Source organism: Crocodylus siamensis, chromosome 8 (genome assembly GCF_052110815.1).
Source record: "Crocodylus siamensis isolate JL-2025a chromosome 8, ASM5211081v1, whole genome shotgun sequence".
Lineage (NCBI taxonomy): Eukaryota > Metazoa > Chordata > Crocodylia > Crocodylidae > Crocodylus > Crocodylus siamensis.
This window is the reverse complement of record NC_143402.1, coordinates 24026849-24047690: the sequence shown is the minus strand read 5'-3', so window position 1 is coordinate 24047690 and position 20842 is coordinate 24026849. Positions and strand designations below refer to the sequence as shown.

The window sequence follows — 20842 nt, the reverse complement described above, 5'->3', positions numbered from 1 at the left end:
ACAATATATAATTTTGCTTAAAGAAGGCAAACATGTAAATTGTGCCCACTCTGATGGCGCCATTACAGTGTAAAGGTACAAATAAGAATCAGGCCCATTGATTCTCTGCCATTCTAGCTGATCAGAGCTTTGTAAGCTTCTACCTTAAAAATATTTTGTGGATTCTTTAAGTTGAAAAGGTAGGATTTTCTATAGAAAAGAAACCCCTATTAGTCCAAACCTAGGCATGATTTAAAGCTGTGCAGGATATTTATAATAGATAAGAGTTGAGTTTCTAACCTGGACTTTGTAACCTGGACTCATCTAATCAGCCAAGAAATTTCCATGAATGTGTGGCTGAATTTTTGGCTGGCTTCCCCAGAGCTGCTGCAAGAAGAGAGAAACTCAGTGTACCATGGAGGTTTCACCAGGAGTTACAAAACAGGCAATTTCTTGGTTTTTCAGAGTTACTCTAGCACTTGGAGTTTTCAAATGCTAAGTATAAAGAGAGACAAAGAGAGAGAGAAACCTTCTTTCCTACAGGCAAAATCCTGGCTGAAGTTACAAACTGAGATAGTTGTCTGCCTCCCTCAATACATTCCAGTTCATATCGTTTCAAGAGTGTCTGCAGTCTTTCTTATATTGACATCACCTGTTAAAGTGTCAGTGCTGGAAGTGTATAAAAATTATCATAATTTATAAATGATCGATAAATTCCTACTAAATCTGTTTGTTCTCTCAAATGATACAACATCCCTGATGCTGAAGTTAATAGGATGCTGTTGTTTTTACAATAACACATTCTTGTTGCTGGCTTTCTCTGTGACCTTGTACATATTGTACTCGCACACAGCTGAGCCTGTTTTCTTTTGATTTGTAAGATAGCAAGATGTGAACAGATACGACAGCCCAACAGGTGATTGTACATATCACATCTGTTTTTTGCTTGATATGGTACTCCTGACATAAAGAACATGAATCCGAACAGATTTCAGAGACTTACTAGTACTAGTCCTCATTATCCCCAATCTAATGGGCTGGTGGAAAACTGTGTTGGAATAATTAATCACCTATTTACAGATCAGACTCTAACTCCACATCTTTATTTAGCATTGTAAAACAAAAATGTCACCTACTGACATTTCTTCAACAGAAAACTGAATAAAAGAAATCCTGAGTCATTAGCAACTGTTGGAGTCACTGGGGATTCATGGATATATGAAGAGACAGTGGGTCAAACTAAAACCCTCAATATGATTTGGGGTCCCAGGTGCTGCTGCCCCTTCATGAAAGTAGCACTGTGCATTTCCAGGATGGGGAACAGTAGTCACAAGCCACACTGGTATCACAAGGTGTCAGGTGAGTTTGCCCTGTGGTTAGGTGAGTTTGAATACCCAAGCAAAGAAAAACCATGGAGATGACCCATTCTCCAAGTCCCAGAGGGACAAAGATAAGGAGTGCCAAGTTGACTATTTTGCCTAAGAAGATCTCTGACAGATACTATGCCAGCAGGCTGAGATGGCTGAGCCACAGCCATGGCACACCTGAACTAATGAAGTTACCATTGCCTGCAGTGATGTCTCATGAAGCCCATGGGTCCTTGTGACAGTCCAGGGTGCCTCAGAAATGAAGCAACCATTGTTAGCTTAGTTTAGATAACAGGCTCTGATAGGTTTTTAAAAAATTGTTAGTGTTGTTTGTTGTTGTTATGTTTGTCTAAGAAAGGCATATGTGGGGAACCACACCTTTCAAGAAACTCTACAGTGAGCTAGCTGGACCAGTACTTGACTTATGCAGAGACTCATGTTAAGAAATGCTGGTTACTCAGAACTTGGACACTGAATGAAGCAGAGCTCTCAGATTGCTCAGCTTCAAGTAATTGCTGAGCAGCACCGAGGAGAACCATTTCACATGTGAACAAGAGTATTTGGGGAACCCTGGTTTAAGCTTTAAGCAATCCCATGAGGGAGCAGAAATGATGTATGGCCATAGGTGACTAATTGCACCCAATGAATAATAGGCAAGCATGATCCAACCATACCATTTGCGCACTGTTGATAGCCTCAAATTCATGCACATAACCACTGTGACAAACAACCACTAACCACAGATAAATGGGAAAAGATCAGTCTGTTTTGGTATTTCATGAACAGAAAAAAGGAACTTTTTTATTGAATGAATTACAATTGTGCATATTTCCCCTAGTTCTGTTCACAAAAAATGAAGCAGACATCTGCACAAGGTGCATATGCATCCATACATCATAATGCAGCTAGTAGAAGTAAATTATTGTTACCTGCTTTGACACTCTCCCTTGACAATATAAGGTTGTTGGAGAATGAGAGGCTTTTCTCTCAAAATCAAACGACCTTGCACAGATAACATTTCAAATTGCTTTGGGGTAGAAGGCAGAACAGCTTCCACGGCCGCCCTTTTCTGGTAAATGAGGCCAGATTGGACTGTCTGCCAGAACAGAGGGTCAGTGAGCACAGGTCTGTTTTACAATGTTTGCAGGGCAGGGATGTTTATAGAATGGTGCCACTTTATGTCAGTTCTTACTCAGGTGAACTGCCAGCAATGTCAATGGATGTTTGCTTTAGCATGGGCTTGCAAGATAGCCCTGTCTGGGATTACAGCCGAGGAACTGCCATCAGAATGTGGCCCCCCAAAGGTTCTCACTTTGGTCCCAGGGCATTTTCAGTACATAAACCTAAAAAAAACCCCCAAAAACTAATGGGCTCAAACTGTGCTTTCATTTCTTGGGTTACAATGGGGTTTGTTCCCATGCTACTAGCAGAAGAGTTTGGCTGAAGGTACAAGTATTGAATATTTATCAGATGAGTTCCTTGTCTTTTTTATTAGCTTTGTGCCAGTGTTTTCAAGTGTAGAAGGAAACACACAGATTTTGGTTTTTTGAAGTTTTCATAAAAAAGCAGCACTCAAGCCCAGAAGATAGTCACAAACTAATTGCAAAAATGAAGGCAAAAATAACATCTCTATTTGAAAAATAATATCTCTAAGAATGTTATGACTGGGGGGATGGCTCAGAGTAGTTGCAAACTGCCATTTTGTGCCCTGTTTACAAGGGTTTATTTCATAGCTACACTTTATATGTACACGTAAAAGAGAGAAGAATATCCATGTCGGTGGGTCTAATTTATAAGTGGTTAGATCAGGCGTGGCAAAGATAAGGCCAGCAAGCCAAACCCAGCCCATGGACCCATGTCATTCAGCCCACTGGGCTTCTGAGTTAAATACAGACTGTGAAAATGCCCAAGGCTGAATCGATTCAATCTTTGCAGGTTAGTCTAACCTGCATAGATTGAACTGATAGACAAGAGAACAGACATTCACTTTTGATTCCAGAAATGCAGCCATATGCCTGAAGTGGTCCAGGCCAGATGCCAGTGGGTGCTAGAGCATGCCTCCCTACTCAGCTGAAGCAGAGAGCTTGGGCCAAGGCCAGCCTGCCCACCCTGCGAGGGGAGGTGTGCCAGGGAGGTGCAAACTTCCTGGGATGCTGGGAGACTGTGAGTTAACTTAAATCTGGAAGGGATCTGAGACAGAAGTTCAGTAAACTGATTTAACCTAAATCAGTTAAGTCTGATGCTACAACCATCCAGGTTTATCTTATAGCAGTTTCAGCTATTTTGAAAGCAGTTTATGTGCACTGAATTTCTGTTGCGTTACAGATTTGGACCAGTTTCCAGTCATTTATATTATTTTGTGTAATTGCTGTTCCTAGCCCCCAAAGAAACAAGAATTCAGGGGTGAGGTGGGGTGAGCAGGGAGGTGGGGAATGGGCAAGCCTTGCCACCCAATTCTAGATTATAGAGCCTGATTACAGGTGCATTTCAGCAGCAGTAAGGCAGACAATGGCTATGTTAACCTCCGTGCCTATGTCTACACCAGGCCACTGATCCTGCCCCCGGAAGTAGAGCCAAATCCTGCCTAAGAGGCCAAAAGAGTTTCCTGTCCCTGACTTAAATAATTGTTTTCTAGGGAAAGCCTCAATTTGAGGCAAAGGTCTCTATCCTTCACAACCCCTTGCAATCAGCAGACCACATGCTTTTTTAAAGCAAATTCAGTTTCTTTGAACTCAGAGTTCTGCCTACTTATATAAATGGCAGTTTGGTCCTGTGGATTTGAAGCACAGTGACTGCAAATAGGACTTGGCCCCTTTTTTCCTCAACCAGAACAGGAATTTACAGTTGCTATATGTCATTTACAACAGCTGCCTTCTATGTGAAATCAATCCACTCGTACCTTTTAATCATGTATGATCTCCTGTAAGAGAAAATCCATCTGTGCTTCAGAATTACCCTTGGGTTATCATTCTTGGATTTAGGCCCTGATTCAGCAAAAAAACATTTAAGCATGTGCTTAAGTCTGTCTCTATTCAGCAAAGAACGTAAGGGTTGCTTAGCTTCAAGCATGCACATAAGTACTTTGCTGAGCTGGGATCTCTTTGCCAAACCATGGATGAAAGTCTTCTAGTGATGGTATTAGCAATCTGTAACATACAACTCCAGGTTGTCACAGGTGTGGAGTATAGTTTTTTCAACTGTGTTGTGCTCTCATATTTTTTGGAGAATAAAAGCATGGCCTAAAACTGTAAATATTGGAGCAAACATTCCCATGTCATCTGTTGCTAATTTACAGTTGAATCAATTCATTTCGATCCAAAAAAAGCAGAGCAGTTTTTAGTCTCACAAAACCACTGAAAAATTATACTTGCTATCATAAGCAAAGGAATTGCAGGACATGTGTTTCCCCCCAACTGTTTTATTTCACTAAGAGTATTTAGTGCTCTGCCAATTTCTTCCTCTGAGGCCAATGCAAATGTGTTCTCCTGCTTTTCATATAAAGCTGAAAAGTGAACCTGGTTATGTAACTCACTAAGTATTCTTTCAGATACCAGTACTAGCTAGGAGGCTTTCTTCTTCAATGGCTTGATATAACATGCATCTTACAAACTAGTCTCCCTCTAAACCAATAAATACTTCTGTGAATAATGTGGTTAACTAAACATAACATAACATTGTCTAAACATAACATAACATTATCTAAAATCATGTGGGGACTCTCAGAAGGCGGAGCAAAACACAAAATAAAACTACTGGTATCTGATATCTTAACCTTTGGGTGGACAGTTTATGACAGCTATTCAGCCACTCAACCATCAACTGTAGTTAGATTTAAACATGAATCCTTCCACGTACCTGCCACCCCCAACACACATGTTACATTAGATAAGTTGCTTCCTTTCTGTAATATTTGATACTTTGGGTTCATTTGGTTCATTTGTGTGTCTCCATAATAGGAAACGGTTGTTTAATGGAAAGGAAAAGGTATAGATAAAACAAACGAACTTACCCAAATCTCTCCCTGCTCCGGGAAGTTATTCAGTCCTCAGATAATGACTCTCCCCACTTGCTGCTTGTCAAAAGTAACACAACAGATGGCCTCGGAAAGGGAGCAGCTTTGTCTGATTTTTATCATCACTTTCATAAACATTTTTGGCCCCTGCCCATAGAACACATTCAATGTAGTATAATCAGGTTCACAAGTAGCGCATAAGAGTCTAAATACTGGGCTCAACAATTTGATGAATTATGAAGCATTGCACAGCAAGAGGTTTTAGACATAGGCACAGTAAAAATCCTGACTAATTTCATTGCCAGACCTAAAGAAGAGCTGAAGTCTGTGTAACGAGTGAGGTCATTCCACACTGTAACTTAATCTCAGGCCAGTCTGGCACTACTCTTGCATAGCTTAGCCATCATTGGCCATTCACAATCCCCTGTCAGATGGTTCCATTTATACTGTTTTTCTCCTGTGGTCCTCAAAGAATTGAAGCACAGGACTGCTGAAAATCTCTGCATAGGATAGATCTTAGCTCTGTCCATACTTCACCCTGAAAACTTGCAGACCGAATAAACCTAAGTGTGAAAATGATATTTATAAAAAGCAAATAAACAATATAGATAATAATAATAGAACATTTTAAATGTCAAGGAGGGAATCTGGGGAGAAACAGTAATGTCTTGTATCTAGTTGTAACCAATTCTGGATTTTAATATCTTTTGATGTTGTTGATTCTTTGCAGCTGATCAAGTTTAGTTAATTCTCTCTCTTTAGAAATAAGAATTTATATTTCCCCGAACTGGCCAGAAGTCTGATGGTTAGCATGCAGGAGACAAGAAATGCAAATGTTTAGTTAGAGCTGTAAAATACTGTAGAGCCAAGCATGCAGCTGCAGTTACGTATTCATGGAACCTTTTCATATACATTTATTTTCTGGGATGATAGGGCTTTGTAAGGGATGTATTTGCTGATTTTTTTTTAAATAGTGCTAGCTTGGCATCCCAAACTGGTGAAGCAGCCTCAGATGTCTTACAGTGTGGATCTACTCTGCATCAGTTGGGTGTGTAAATTGTAACTGTGTAATAATGTCACCTTTTCATCCAGCAGTGGTTTTCCTGGTATGCAGTCAGAGCCATCTTTGTTTGCTTTTAGGGACAACAGTACATTCTTATTTCAAGTTGTTCCCATTAGCAGTGCAGAGCTAACGTGAGTATGAACAGGATAATATTCATTCTTGTGTCTCTTTTTTCAAGCTGTATAGTAAGGCTCCAATCCTGCAGACTTCACATTGCTTAACTCTCCCTATTTGTTCTGCAACAGTAGCTAAGAGCCCTATTGAACTAGGCACTGTACAAGCAGAACAAAGAGCTTATGCTATCACATACGCTCTCAAACACATGTGTAAATCATTGCAAGAACAGAGCCCATGATCCAATCACAGAGCTTGTCTGTCAGCCCTGCATTACCCCATGGACAGAGGTTATAAAGGTCATAATCTAAAGACAACAGGGTTGCACAGTCAGTTATGGAAGAAAACACGAGAGTGAGCAGCAAGTATGTGCGCAGCAATGTTTAATGGAATTAATTACATTGTTAGAATTTCAGCCGTTCCCCATAAGCCCTGTTATTTCTTTGCCTGTTTCTGGTACCCAAGAGAATATCAATATAGCTGTGACAATGTTCAGAGGAACTATGTGCTAACAATAGGATTCTGATCTCAGTTCCCTGTCTTAAATGTAGGCCAATAATTGTGTATGTGTAATTGTAGGACACATAATGGCTATTCTTTTCTGTATAGTTACTACACCAGTGGCATTTAGCACATTATCTTAGACAATAGACAGTTTTCAGGGCACAGAAAACTAGTGATTTCTGAGGATGTAAGGTCTTCTACCAGATTTCCTGAAGACTGTAGACTCCATCATCTACATTTCATGCACAAAGAGGTTATCTGGCTGTGACTAGCACTGAAAACATAAACAGACATGCTGTTATTCCTTAGGGTCTGTTATCCTGAGGGGAGAGAGGGGAACAGCCTCAGAAAGAAGAGTGAACTTCCATTGGTCCTAATGGCTTGTTAACAAGCTGATCAAGAATACTCACCCTAACTTCCAAACATGTTAACTATTTCATAGGCAACTACCTACCTCTAACATATGCATGACAGACATAGCCGGATACTTTTTAGAATGGAAAATATATGGGGATAAGTCTTGTGATGATTGTTGAACGTTTATGTGGTTAAAGTGAAAGATAGTGTTGTGGTTTCACGAGAGCCTTATCTGGTGGCCTAGCTAAACTACAATTCTGGCAATATGCTCTCTCTTGCTTGCTTTGTCACCGATATGTTGTGGGAGACGTTTGGCAAGTCAACCAGCTTCCTTCCGCTCTATCTCAGTTTAGTGCTTCACAACATGAGAATAATTCCTCCATCACAGATGCAGAGCATGGTTTAGTATTTTAGCACTTTGAGTTCATTAGATACAAAGTGTGACACGGATCTGCATTCCGTTTCTGTAAAAAACACAGGCCATCAAAGCATGCAATGCTTTGGGTGTCCCCACAGTACAGTCTGCAAGAATTCAGCTGGTATTTCCCCATATTTTTCTTCATTGTCCTCTGGGGGAAAAATAAATAAAAATAAAGCTGGTGTGAGGGATGGATGTTTTACAACCTAATAGAGATTTTGTAGTTGTTCTCTTTGCATCTTACAGGAATCCTGAACATTATTACATAGAGACAGAGTTCAGAAAAGCTATAATATAGGCACACAGATAAGCCCTTATATCCACACAGGCTATGTTTGTATTTGATTTCCCATCTCTAAGGACTGATGCATGAGAAACATGAGGTAGTAATGATGGATCCAGATGTATATAGTTTGAAAAACAGGTCAATGGGGATATAATCACCACTCTGTAAATATCTTTAGGGTAGTAATATAAAAGAAAAGAAGGGATTACTCTGTTCAGAGGGGAGGATAAGTAACAGCAGTGGCCTAATATGGAGGAGGGGAAGAAATTAAGCTAGACATTTGGGGCTGGGGGTGGGGAATACTCATCAGTTGAACCAACTGACCATTGAATAAACTAGCCTGGCTGGTGAGTCAGGTATGAGTAGGCTTGGCAGAATTTGATGTTTATTTTTTAATATTTTTGATGGCTGTCAATGTTTATTTTTAAGTATTTATTTAGATTATTATCCACTTAAATTTTCAGGGTGGCATGAAACTAGAGGTGTGGGGGGCAAAAAAACTTATTAATGACAAATATAACTACTGAAGGACTGCAGCCAGCTGAGCAGCAGAGATGCAATCAATCCCAACTCCACTCATCCATAGCTCCCTCATCAGCTTTGTCACTTCCTCTCTCTGGTTAATTACAGACAGTCAAAAAGCCCAAGGCTGAACTTATTCAGTGTTTGCAAGTTAGTCTAAACTGCAAAGATTGAACCAGTAAGCAAATGAACAGACATTTACTTTTGATTCAGGAAATGCAGCCACATGGCTACAGTGGCTCAAGCCAGAAGCTGGGGGGGCACTAGAACATGGCTCTCTGGCATATAGCCAGAAGGGGCTATGTGTTTGCTTCCTCTTCCTGCTGTCTCTGAGGTCTCTGGAATTTGCAGTCCAGACTGACAGCAGCAGGACTCTTCATAGTTGTTTATCATTTCCTCTTCCTGCTTTCAGGTGCCTCTGGGATTTGTAGTCCACAGTCACAGCCAGCACTAAGTAAACAGGACAGGGCAGTTCTGTGGGGGAAAGGAAGTTTAAGCCCCCCCGCCCCTGCCCCGGCCCCAGGCCCAAGCAGAGGTTTGCCTAAGGGTGGGCCAGTGAGCCAGCCCTCACCGCTTTAGCTAGGGAGTAGAGGAGCAAAGCCAGCTCTGCTCTCTGGAGCAGACAGGACAGCCTAGCCCAGGGCTGCAAAATGCTGGGATGCTGGGAGACTCTGATTTAACTTGAACCAGGAAGGGGTCTGGGACAGAAGTTGCATGAACCAGTTTGACCTAAATCAGTTAGGTCTGATACTACATTCCACCAGGTTTATCTTCAACCAGTTTCAGTCATTTTGAAACTCATTTATGTGTACTGAGCTTCTGTTCTGTTACAGGTTTAAACCAGTTTCTTACCATTTAAACCAGTTTATGTGTAAGGGATCTGTACCTAGCCTCTTTGTTCCCAGTCCCCTGGGGTTTCTGAGAGTTGCAATCCAAACTACAGTCAGCATGGATCTCCATCAACTATCATTTTTCTTACATCACCTTTCTCTAAATTCTGACTATTAATGATGGAAATATTTTTTCATTCATCTGTGGGTATGAGATTAAATTGACATTTATTGATGGTTACTAGAGGTGGACTGATACATTGGTCTGATGTTGGATCAGTACCAATATAAAAAAATTGGCCGTATCAGAAATTGGTCTGAAGTGGCCAATAGTTTGACCAATAAATGTCCTTGCCTGCATACAGCCACAGCACAGAGCCCAGCAGCCTGCTGCTGGTAAGTCTGTTGTGGTGGAAGGGGAGCAGGGGGGTAAGGGGTGGGGTGCAGATCAATGCCCTGCACAGTGAGGGAGGGAGGGAGGGGGCAGGGGTAGGTGCTGCCCAGCTGGGGTGGGGCAGGTGTGGGATGGAGCCATGGCTCATGGGGGGGTGGAGCAGCTCCCACCACTGCGCTCACCACAGGAGGGCATGGGGGCCATGTGCCCCTCAGTTCTGCACAGGGTGGGGTGAGCAGGCTGCAGCGGGGGCTGGGCTCAGGGCAGACTGGTGGCGCTGGGAGGGGGGCTACAGAGGGACCCCCCTTAGTGTTGCTCCTGGGGCTACCACCACCCACCCGGCACAGCCCCAATTCAACCCCCACCTCCACCCACACACCAGAAAGAGCCAGGGCTATGCCAGGAGGGTGGCAGCAGCACTGGGAGCAGCACTACAAGGGGGCTACAGTGAAATTTGGGGTGATTGCAGCACCCTCTGTAGTCCCCCTCCCAGCACTGCTGCTGCCCGCCCCCACTGAGAAGAGCCTGGTGCAGCCCCGGCTCCAGCCCACAGCTGCAGCCCACCTGCCCCACCCTGTGCAGATCCAGGAGCACTCCCCCCCTGTGCTTCCCAAGGTGTGCACAGCAGCAGAAGCTACCCCCCACCACCAGTGAGGTGCGGCTCTATCTCACACCTGTCCCAGCCCAGCTGGGCAGCATCTGCCCCTGTTCCTGCCCTGTGCCTCCCTCACCGCAGGAGGTATTGATCTGCACCCCCCCATGCCCCTTCCCTCCCCTCTGCCCTTCCACCACAACAGACCTACCAGCTGCATGCAGCTGTATCAGAAATTGGATCGGTATCAGTCGATATACCTCCCTAAAAATCAGCTATTGGTATCGGCCCCCAAAATCTCTATCAGTGTACCCCTAATGTTTACCTATAATAATTGAATGCTCCCAAGCCTAGGTATCATTAAGACAAATGGAGGTAGGATAACGTGTTAATAGTAACTATTGAAAGGATGGCAGAAAATGTGGTTGGAGCACATAATGTACAGAGTCTTTTCTGGCATTATCATTATGGTCTAAAGTCTGCAGTCCCCGCTTGAGCAAAATTCCCATTGAAGTAATTGGAAAATTTGCTTATTCTCCCTTAGGAAGGCCTGCAGATATTGATGCTGAGATGCTAATGATTATGACCTCTTCATATACAGATTTTTCGAAGTGAAACCAGTGGCCTACAGTTTGTGTTTTTCAGCAGACTGATGATGCAGCTTACATTTGTTTTTAGCCTGGAGAGAGACAAATAAGTCAATATGCCTACTTTTGTTGCAAGGTGCTGGGAATTCTCAGCAGTTAGACAGCTGGCTCTTTCAGAGGAGAATGGCTGAGCATGTCATATTTCTTTTGTTCCTACAGGGGCCAGCAGCAGACGAGTAGGTTTGAGTTCTATAGCAGGCATTCCTGCTTTTGCTCTTGTTTATTTTCAGTGGAGGAGAAATGGAGAGCATTCAGTTCAACAGCAGGTGATTCTCTCAGTCTGAAAGGCAGCAGCATCACTGCCCTCCTGTTAGCTTTCAGGAGACATTTGTAAGGTTTGCATGATACCCATCCACGTTGTGCCAGGGCACTTCAGCCCTCTGTTAAGTAAGGAATCCTTCTGGGGTGGATCCAAGAGAGGAGTGGGGTTGTGGTTGCGCCCACTCCCCCTCCTTTGGCTGTGTGGCACATGTGCAGTGAGCCAACTCGTCAGCATGGCTCTGGTACTCAGACAGTGAGCACCACTGCCACTTGCCCCCCACCTGTCCCTTTGCCTGCTGAATTTGGCAGTAGAGGAAAAGTTATGTGGGGGTGGGTGGATGCACTGGCAGCATTCAAAATGCTCGCTGTGCAGGCATGTGCTGCACAGCTGAAGGAGGGGGTGTGCTCCTCTCTTCCCCCGAACTGTTCATGGAAACATTATGTCCATTGTCCAAATATTGGAGTGGCCTGAGGTACAGAGGTTAACTGACTTGCCCAAAGTCACGCAGGAAGGGCAGGAAGTAAAACTCAGATCCAATTCCCAATCCTGTGCTAAAGTCACAGTAATAAGCAGTAAGCTGGTGTGATAGCAGGCAGCCCTCTCTTCTAGTTGTGATGTGAACCACAGACACTATAAAGGGTGAGATTCGAGTGGCTGCAATTTCACTCTGCCTGTTTTTCCAGTGGCATTTCTCCTGAATTAATCTGAGGCAGCTGAGGCGTAATCAGTTTAAACATGATTTCTCTGGCCTGTGTGAAGAGGATGCAATTTCAGAAACTGTTTTCTTGAACAAGGGGGCTGAAGGAACGCTGTTTTCTGCTTAGTGTGCAACCAGAAAAGCTGGCAGAACCATTTGATTGAAACAATCTGAGTTAATAATGCAGCTCTGTTTCCACTGGAAGACTATGGAGCAGTCCTCACCACAACAAATGGATTCATAAGCATGCACCAGGTCCAGACACTTTTGGCAAACAGTTTTCAGCCTATGAGCTGCTCCTGAGCAGTTCTTTTCAATTGTTCATTTCATTATAAGCTAATAGTGGTGTTACTGGGGCGGTGACCAGGGTAACAGCCCTGGCTGAGTGCCACCTATTGTGGGGCGGGCACAAAAACTGTTGTCACTCGCAGTTGGCATTGTCCCTTGTGCAACCACTGCTCAGGATGTAGAGCTGCCCCGTTATGCCACTGTAAACTAGGGCCTCTTTCTGGTGACTTCTCATGTGCACACCTGTCACTTGTTCTGTTTATAGCTACTTAAGTACATGCAGTTGAAATTATCTTTCAAGTTCTAGCCCACTCTTACAAGATACTAAAGACTTTCTATTTCCATGTAGTCATTTGAAGTGAAGGGCATTCAGAGCTTTGAAGGAGACAATAATGAATATCATATTTCTCTTCTCAAAGAAGGTGATATGTATCATGATCCCCATTTTAAATATAGAGAGAATAAGGCATGTTGTAACTTCCCCACAGTCCCCCAGCAAGGCTACAAAACTCAGCTCTGTCAATGAACAGCCCTGTGCCCTGTCCATCCTGACATGGAAGGTTAGGAATGAATTTTCCCCAGTTTCCTACTGGAAGATACCTTAGCAATTTCTCTTCTTCTTCCAGGCTTTAACCGTGGCTTTAGCTGAGGTGGATGTAGGTCCTTTCTGTTTCCGTAGGAGCATGCCAGAAAGCAGTGGTGCCAATCACTCTTAAGCAGCCCTCACATGTATACGGATCTCAGCGCTCCATCTGAGCATGCTGAGTCACGGCCTTTAGATGTTGTTGATTTAGGCCACCTTCCATACAGGGCATGCTGTGGGATGCCCAGGAACTTTGCTTAGAAGAATTAGCATTGGGAGATGTAGGAGTTATGCTAAAGAAACCCTGCAGGGACTCTGTAATTCAAACCCCACGAATAATGTGTTGGGTGGAATAGAGATCTAAGTATTTGACATCAAATTTCATGCATTTGGAATTTTAAAAATATATGTCCTGTTGCTGAAAAGTACAAAACAGAATTTAATCTTATCCAACCTTTCCCTTCTTTTCTTACTTTAATAATAGGCACATTCAAGCTATTAACACAACAGAGTTTGATCATTTCTTGTTTGTGCAATCCTCAACATGTGCTTCATTTTATAACAAATCTGGCATTTCTTACATAACTGAACTTGCCAACCTAACAAAACTTTAGTCAATTAAGTTGTTTTTGCAACCATTACAACGATGATAACTTCTGTCTTAGTTCCTTCCCCAAAGGATTAAATTGTGAATAGCAAACCCTTCACATGCTTTTTGACATGATTTCTTTCTTATCCTCATGCAGAAAATGATTAATTTATTCCCAAGATATTCAAGATGGACTTTTTCTTTGCCTGTACTAAGAAGCCAAGACCTTTGCTTCTTTTCTCGGTCTTGTAATACACTTCCACAAAAGACATCACCATCATTTTGAACTACTAGCCACAGTGGACAAAGAAAAAGGCCTTTTTCTTAAACAAATTTAGTTTTCTTGTTTCTCAAACAATTCCTCATAGTCCTAACTATACAATTTATAAATCAGCCTACACCGTTTGTTTTTCTTCATTTTTGGAATCAAAACAAAAAACTTCAATTAAAAACTTTAAGACTATCTAGTTTTTATAAAGACATTTACTTTCTTTTGAAATACCATTAAGGGACTACTTTCCATCCTACCCCAGGCTCTGATCTCATCAGCCTCAAAAACTGAACAGGGTTGTGCCTTATTAGTACTTGGATGGAAGACATTCAAGACAAGTCAAGGACAGCATAAGAAATATTTTTGCCAAGTCAGTGGGTGGAGATTTTTCGTTTGGCTGTTTAATTGGAAGCTTGAGGAAGATTTTGACAGCATGAAGGGTGGTGAGATACCCATCTCCCACTGGAAGTTGGGTGCCTGAGTCCCACTGGAGATGTTGACAGTTTTTCTTCCTGCTGTTTATTGTATCATTGAGCAGATTCAAGGGACAAGGAAGGGGTGGTGTTTCAGGGAACCCATGCACAGTGCATGGATTATGTTTGATGCAGGGGACTCTTTACTCATGTCTGTGTCAGACTGCGAACTCACTGCCTTCTCTCCTGCCTTTTCGCCTCTTTGTTGGACCAGAATTCTGAAGGCTCGTGGCAAAGGTTAACAATAGGCGATGACTGATCTGGGTGTCCTTCCACTGAGCTGGAATCACTCTCCATGAGAAGCTGCCTCCTTCCTAAAAGAACTGATTTATCATGGAAGAAGCAGCCTGGCAAAAAAATTGCTTGGTGGCAGTCTGTGATCACCTGCTGAATCTGTCGTTCTCATGAGAGGGGAAACTGGAAAATGACAAAAAGGGCAGGCACCACTCTAATTCAGGCGTTATTTTCACCAGTTCAGGATAAAAGGACCTAATGGAAGAAGCGTGGTGATGATGAGGAAAAGGAAAACCCTGAATGTTGAAAGGGACCCTCCCCTCACTGGCCCTAGTGGAAAGGACCAACAGTGTGTTCAGGAAGTTGGTTTTGTTCTTGATGTTCTGTACTCTCCTGTGCTTTACCTTTTCAAGTAAGAAGTGATGCCATTCAGGACCTGTCATGCGTGTGTTGAAGCATGTCATGAGAAAGAGGATCCTATTTCACTTTAAGTGCCCAAACAGCACCTACCCAGCCACATTAACTGCTGTTTTTGCCACTCATGCACAGTTTCTGGTCCTATTCAATGTGCAGTGTGGATGCCCAAGGATCTGCCTCACCCCTGAGCATGCAGTAGGTTGTATGCTATCCAGACTAATGGGTGTTAGACACTAGGCGAGGAGGTGGAGGAGGAAGAGGAGGGCCCTCCATGTTTTAGCCCAGGTGTCTGATAGCTAGGTCACTTGCATGGAAAGTAGGAGACCCAGATTCTAGACCCCTCTTAGCTGGAGGTGTTTTGGCCAGACTACAATTTCATGACTTCTGCATACCCGGATATATGCGTACAGAGCCACATACCTGCCCAGACAGAGCATTTGCACATGCTCAGCAGCCTTTTGGACCCTTGCCCATCCATGAAACCCTTGCATAAATGCCAAAAACAGCAGTTACACAGCTGGGTATGTGCCACCTGGGTGTATAAAGTGAAATAGGTTGCTGCCCTTAGAGTACACTGGTGCATTGGACTGGGATTCGCTATAACATTCTGGTGAGGCCCCAAACAAGGGGACCAGATCTATAATACAGATTACAGGTTGCACTGTAGAGTTGACTGTTTCTGAAGTGAGTGAAGATATAGAAACAAAAATTCAGCATCCATCAATCCCATTTCATTTTGGAACACAGAGTAAAGACTAAATGTTTGACAGTGAAACAAATGCCTGTAACTTCCAGCTCTCTTTTTTCGTGTTGTCTTTTTTATATCATGAAGAATAGGGGCTAGTAGGTGCATCTACACATATGCTTTATGCTGAGTTGATTAATTAGCTTTGCAGTAAAGCATTACCGTCTACACATGCCTGTTTTAGGGTGCAGTAAATTAATTAACTCCTTTGTAGGCTAGTACTGTCCAGGACAAGTACTATCCTACAGCAGAATCATTTACTGTTCAGAAACATGTGAAAATGCACATGTGGACCGTGACTGGTACCACAGTAGTTTGAGCCGGGGCAGAGCAGCTCTGGGCTGGCAGCAGGCTCAGGGAATCAGCCACATGGCTCCGCACTTTTGGCTCTCTCATACCCGTGTCAGCCCCTCTGCCTCCTGACACTGCCACCCAGAGCCTGGGGCTGACCCCCCTCAAGCCTACTGCCATCCCAGGGCTGCTCTGCTCTGGCTCAAACTGCTGCAGTCCCAGACACATGTGAAGATGCTGTGTCCAGGAGCAGCTGACTCCAGCATGAACTGCCACATTAATCAGGGCCATCCCTAGGGGGGGTGAATCTGGGCAACTGCCCCAGGCCCCCTCGCTTTGGGGGGGCCCTGCGGTCAGTGCCATAAAGGCCCCACTGTGGCTGCCACATGCCGCAGAGTGCTGCTGGGTCTGGCTTGCCATCCCCCCCACTCCACCGGCTCCAGCCACTCGCCATTCCCCTCCTGCCCCTTGGGTCCTGCACAGGCTGCTATGGCCCGGGCCCCGCACGCCCCTAGGGGTGGCTCTGACATTAATAGTTCATGTAGAAGCACCCAGTGTGTAAGAAACTACATCCCATTTTCTGCAGACCAAGCTGCTATCAGGGACTTTGTCCTCTTTGAAAAGCCTACCAGAAGAAACCTGGAGGCTATAAGAAGGTCCTTAAATAAATTAGTGGTATACAAAGAAAGAGAGTGAGAGGGTTCCTTTATCTGAATGTTCCAAGAGCACAATCAGTGCATCTAGTGACAAATTTAATTTCTGTTGCTTTTAATCCTTTATGAGGTGTCTAATCCTCCTTGACTGGTGTTCTTGAGCCACAAGCCATTTCCACCCAGGTCCCTGTAATTCCAGCCACTTTCCAGGTCTGGCTCAGACACCAATTTGTAGATCTTCTTTAGAAGAGATGGAGCTGGCACAGAAACGTTTCTCTTACTGTAGCACCTGTGAGACAGGAAGCTTCCCTGTGCTTCTCTGGAGAATTGGTGTGGGTTCTTGCTCTTATGTTGCTCCTCTTCTTCCCGTTCAAACAAAATGCCCCCTCATACAGCCAGTGCTACCTTAAACCTTGGCTGGCTGGCACAGCAGGGATATAGGTAACAAACACTTCCACCAGGGAGAGCATCCCACTTACTTCATTGTGAGGATCAAGTTAAGTCACTGGAGTGCTGCTGGTCCTCCACTGACTTCCCACAAGTCCTCCGTGTACTGGAAAGAACAGAGATGCTTTCCCACAATTTAGTTAGAAAGATTCATGAGACAGCTCAGATTACAGCAGCACAGAGAACTGTGGAATGTGCCCCTGGAAGTCCTAGTGACACACATGTGTTAAGTGCAGCACTACTGAGGTCACAGTAAGCCCCAGTATAGCTTTGCAGTGTGGTTGGTCACAGCAAGGCTAGGTTAACTTGGGTGCTCTGTTCTCAGATCACTTGAGTTACATCTGCAGTAGAGACATACCCTTAGAGAGCAATGCTTACCTTTCACCATTTACTCACATGGTTATATGTATGTGCACAGCTTGTAATAAGGTTTTTCATGGTTGTTACCACTAATGATGGGAAGGGGTGAACTCTAAACAAGACAACTTCAAAAGCTATGAGGGGTTTAAGCAGTACTATGTAGAACTGCTCTGAACAGTCCCAGAAGATATAGCACGTAAAATGCTGTCGATTGCCTGACTCCATTTAACTTGTCAGTTTTCGCATTGGAACAGGGTAGAAGATAGCAACAATGGGAAAACTTTGGCACAAAATGCTTGGCATACAGGACTTCTGCATATGGAGAAAGGTATCAGATGTATTAGCAAAGTTAAAAGAAGCAGTGCTCTGGGAAATGCAGTCTTTCAAATGAGGTATATAACAAAGAACCTGCCCTTTAAAATCAACATGACTATTAAAAATCTCACTTTGAGGGTGGTAGTCCTAATGTTCTGTTCGTGTTTCAATTTAGAAAACTGTTATACTTCAGGCCTGTCTAACTGGTGGCCCGCAGGCTATGTATAGCCCCCAAGGGGTTAAATATGCAGCCCCTGGGCTCCTGATCCAGGTGTTGTTCCCTCATTTGCTCTCCAATTGCTGCCACTATAGTCCCCAGGGCCCTTCTACCTCCTGCTGCTCATCCCCATTTCTGGGGACAGAGTATTGTGGCGTGGCCTATAGGACTGAGGGAGCCCATGGCCAGAAAGCTCAGGGAGACCCGGGGACCCTGTGCTGTATGGAAGTGTGGCAAGGGACCAGGCAGCATGTACAGATGGTACAGAGGAGTGGGGCAAAGACAGGCTGTATGGCTTGGTGATCACACACAGTGCACCAGGGACCCAGCCAGCGTAGTGGAGGGGATGTGTTGCTGCACATGGCACCTGCAGCCTGTGGCCCTCAGCCACTCAGAAGTTGGACAGCCCTGTTGTACCTGATTAAATTCTTCTAAAAGAGTTCAATGGGCATGGGGTCTATTTATATTTTATTTTCAACTGTTCCATAACATTGCGGCATACCATTAAACAGCTGCCCTGTTGTGGTCTAGAAGTGTAATCTTTAACTGTAGCACCAATTAGTGGAGTTTGTGGGCCCTCTTAGTTTTTTTGCTTTGACAAAATGTTTCTACATGCAATGAGATGAGCAATAGTCTAGAACAGTGATGCTCAACCAGGGTGCCATGGCATCCTAGGGATCCTTGAGAACCTTTCACAGGTGCCAAGCAAAGTTAGCACTGTTAGTTGTGCAAACATGATTCACAAGATAAACCTTAGAGTATACTGTTAAACACTTTCTGACCAGCTGTTTTCTTTCTGAGTTCTTTGCAGAAGAACGGTTCTATTGCATTTCTGTAGTAAGAGCTGGCATTTTCTGAGGCATAAACAATGCATGCCCCCCGGCAGTGGGGGGGTGGCACAGTGGCGGTAGGATCGCAGAGACAGTAACCACAGAGTTCCTGCAGATGCCACTGGCGCTGTCTGCAGTGGTGGGGGGTGGCAAGTGCCGACCAGGGGTCAATGACCACCTGGAGATGCTGCCAGCAGAAGTGGCCAGCAGAGATCACTGACTGCATGCACATGCCGCTGGCAGTGTCACCAAGGGAGGAGGGGTGGCAAGCACTTGGGTTTTTTTGTAGGGGGTGCACCGCCATGCTCAGGGGGTTCATGTGCACCCATGTGCACCCCCTATGCATCACCCCTGTTCTGAAGGGTGCCTCAAGTCTGAAAAGGTTGAGAGCCACTCATCTAAAAGTTCCCTTTTTTGTGCCAGATGAGTGATCAATATAATTATAAATATGCAGTAATTTAAGCCTTTGAGAGAATAGATGTTAAATAAATTGAAGTTTTTGGTTCTTCTAGATGGCAAATCTTGGCCCAGGTCTATACAGTCATTAGGTTGGGTGGGCCTATACAGCACCATAAATTAAGTGCAGAAAGAGCAGCTAAAAGTAATGACAAAAGCTGCCCAATACTCTAAATGCAGAAAACTGCAGCTATTCAACAAGAACAGAGCTCATGCAGATGGTTATAGTAATGCTATTACTGTATAGTGCAATAGAGGACACTGGGCCAGGGAACAGAAAATGCTGAATGACTCAAATGGCTGCAATTTAATCTCTGTCAAAAATAACTTACAAGCTGCTGTTAACTGATCAGTTCAGGAAGCACTATGGTATTTGACAAAGTATTTCATGAAACCGTTGGGAAACGAGTCACTAAATTCTTGGGAACAGGGAAAGATTGGCTTTAGATGAGAAAACCAGACAATGCACCAAATGCAGTTACTAATGGGAGAAACTAAGGAAATTACTGTTCCCATTCTAATTTCTATGCTTCTCAAAAATATATTCAGCTGAAAGTTAAAGTTTCGTAAAACTGCAGATATGTAATGATAGCATGTGAGACCAGAAAGGGAGCATTAGGCCATCTAATCTCATCTGTGTACTACAGGCCAGTAAGTTTCATTTACACATCACTGAGTTGGGCTCAACAACAGAAATCCGGCAAAAACATCTCTTCAAAAAAGACTTCCAGTTTTCACCTGAAGACATCACAAGACAAAGAACCCACCACTTCCCTTTGTATTTTGGTCTACTGTATGTTCTCATGCTGCTTTTCCCATAAGTCTGTGTTGGTTCCCTTTCTCTTTTTGTGGTTCATCTGTTAAGAAATGCAAGGGAAATTGATGACCAGTTTAACATGGGAAAAAGAAATCACACTGTTTCACAGCATTACAGAAGGCCACAGATTAAATAGCCAGCCAAAAAGCTCTGGTAGGATAACATATAATCTCTTCACCTAACAACTACTCTTCCTGTCCGTTGCACCACAGAAACCGTGTGGCAATACCAGAGCACCTGTTCCTACCATGCTGGTTTTCAGGTCAACAGAAAAAGAAATGTTCCTTGGGAAGTTTTGAATGTTTAGTATATATTGCCAATCTTTTGAAAAAATATTTCCACACAAAAGAGGTATACAAAGGTACCTAGAGTTTGTAAGGATTTGAAAACATACTTGTTTAGTGTCCTTGGCTGCCTATACACATGTTCAGGAGCAAGGGGGAGATTTTAATTAGAGTAGTTCCTGGAGAGCCACTCTAATTAAAACAATTAATTGTCACAACTGTTAAACCCCCATGCATTTAAAAATTGCTGTGGGATGCTTTGGCTAAACCTCATTCAATGAGGTTTAGCTAAAACGCCCCAGCAGCCATTTTAAAATGCACTTGGGCTTAATAGATGCAATGACAAGGTGACACTAGAGCAGCGGTTCCCAGTCTGTGGTACGGGTGCCACCAGTGGCACGCAGACAACCTGTCAGTGGTACATGTTAACAGATTTGTTATAATTACATTATATGATGAAAATTTGCTGGTGGTACTTAAGGTTGAACTGAAAAATTTGCTGGTAGTTCATAAGGTTGTAGCATTTTA

The 20842-nt window shown here is 43.7% G+C and overlaps 1 protein-coding gene across 15 annotated transcripts in view; it reads right to left on the bottom strand.

Annotated features, from left to right (window-relative positions):
* The window catches only part of LPAR4 (lysophosphatidic acid receptor 4), an 89143-nt gene extending 83454 nt beyond the window's left edge, over positions 1-5689 (bottom strand). For all 15 annotated transcript variants that reach the window (XR_016443713.1, XR_016443711.1, XR_016443712.1 and 12 more), the window contains exon 1: positions 5356-5689. The gene's annotated coding sequence lies outside the window, so the exon portion shown is untranslated. The remainder of the gene's footprint in view (positions 1-5355) is intronic.
* Between the last annotated feature and the right edge of the window lie 15153 nt (positions 5690-20842).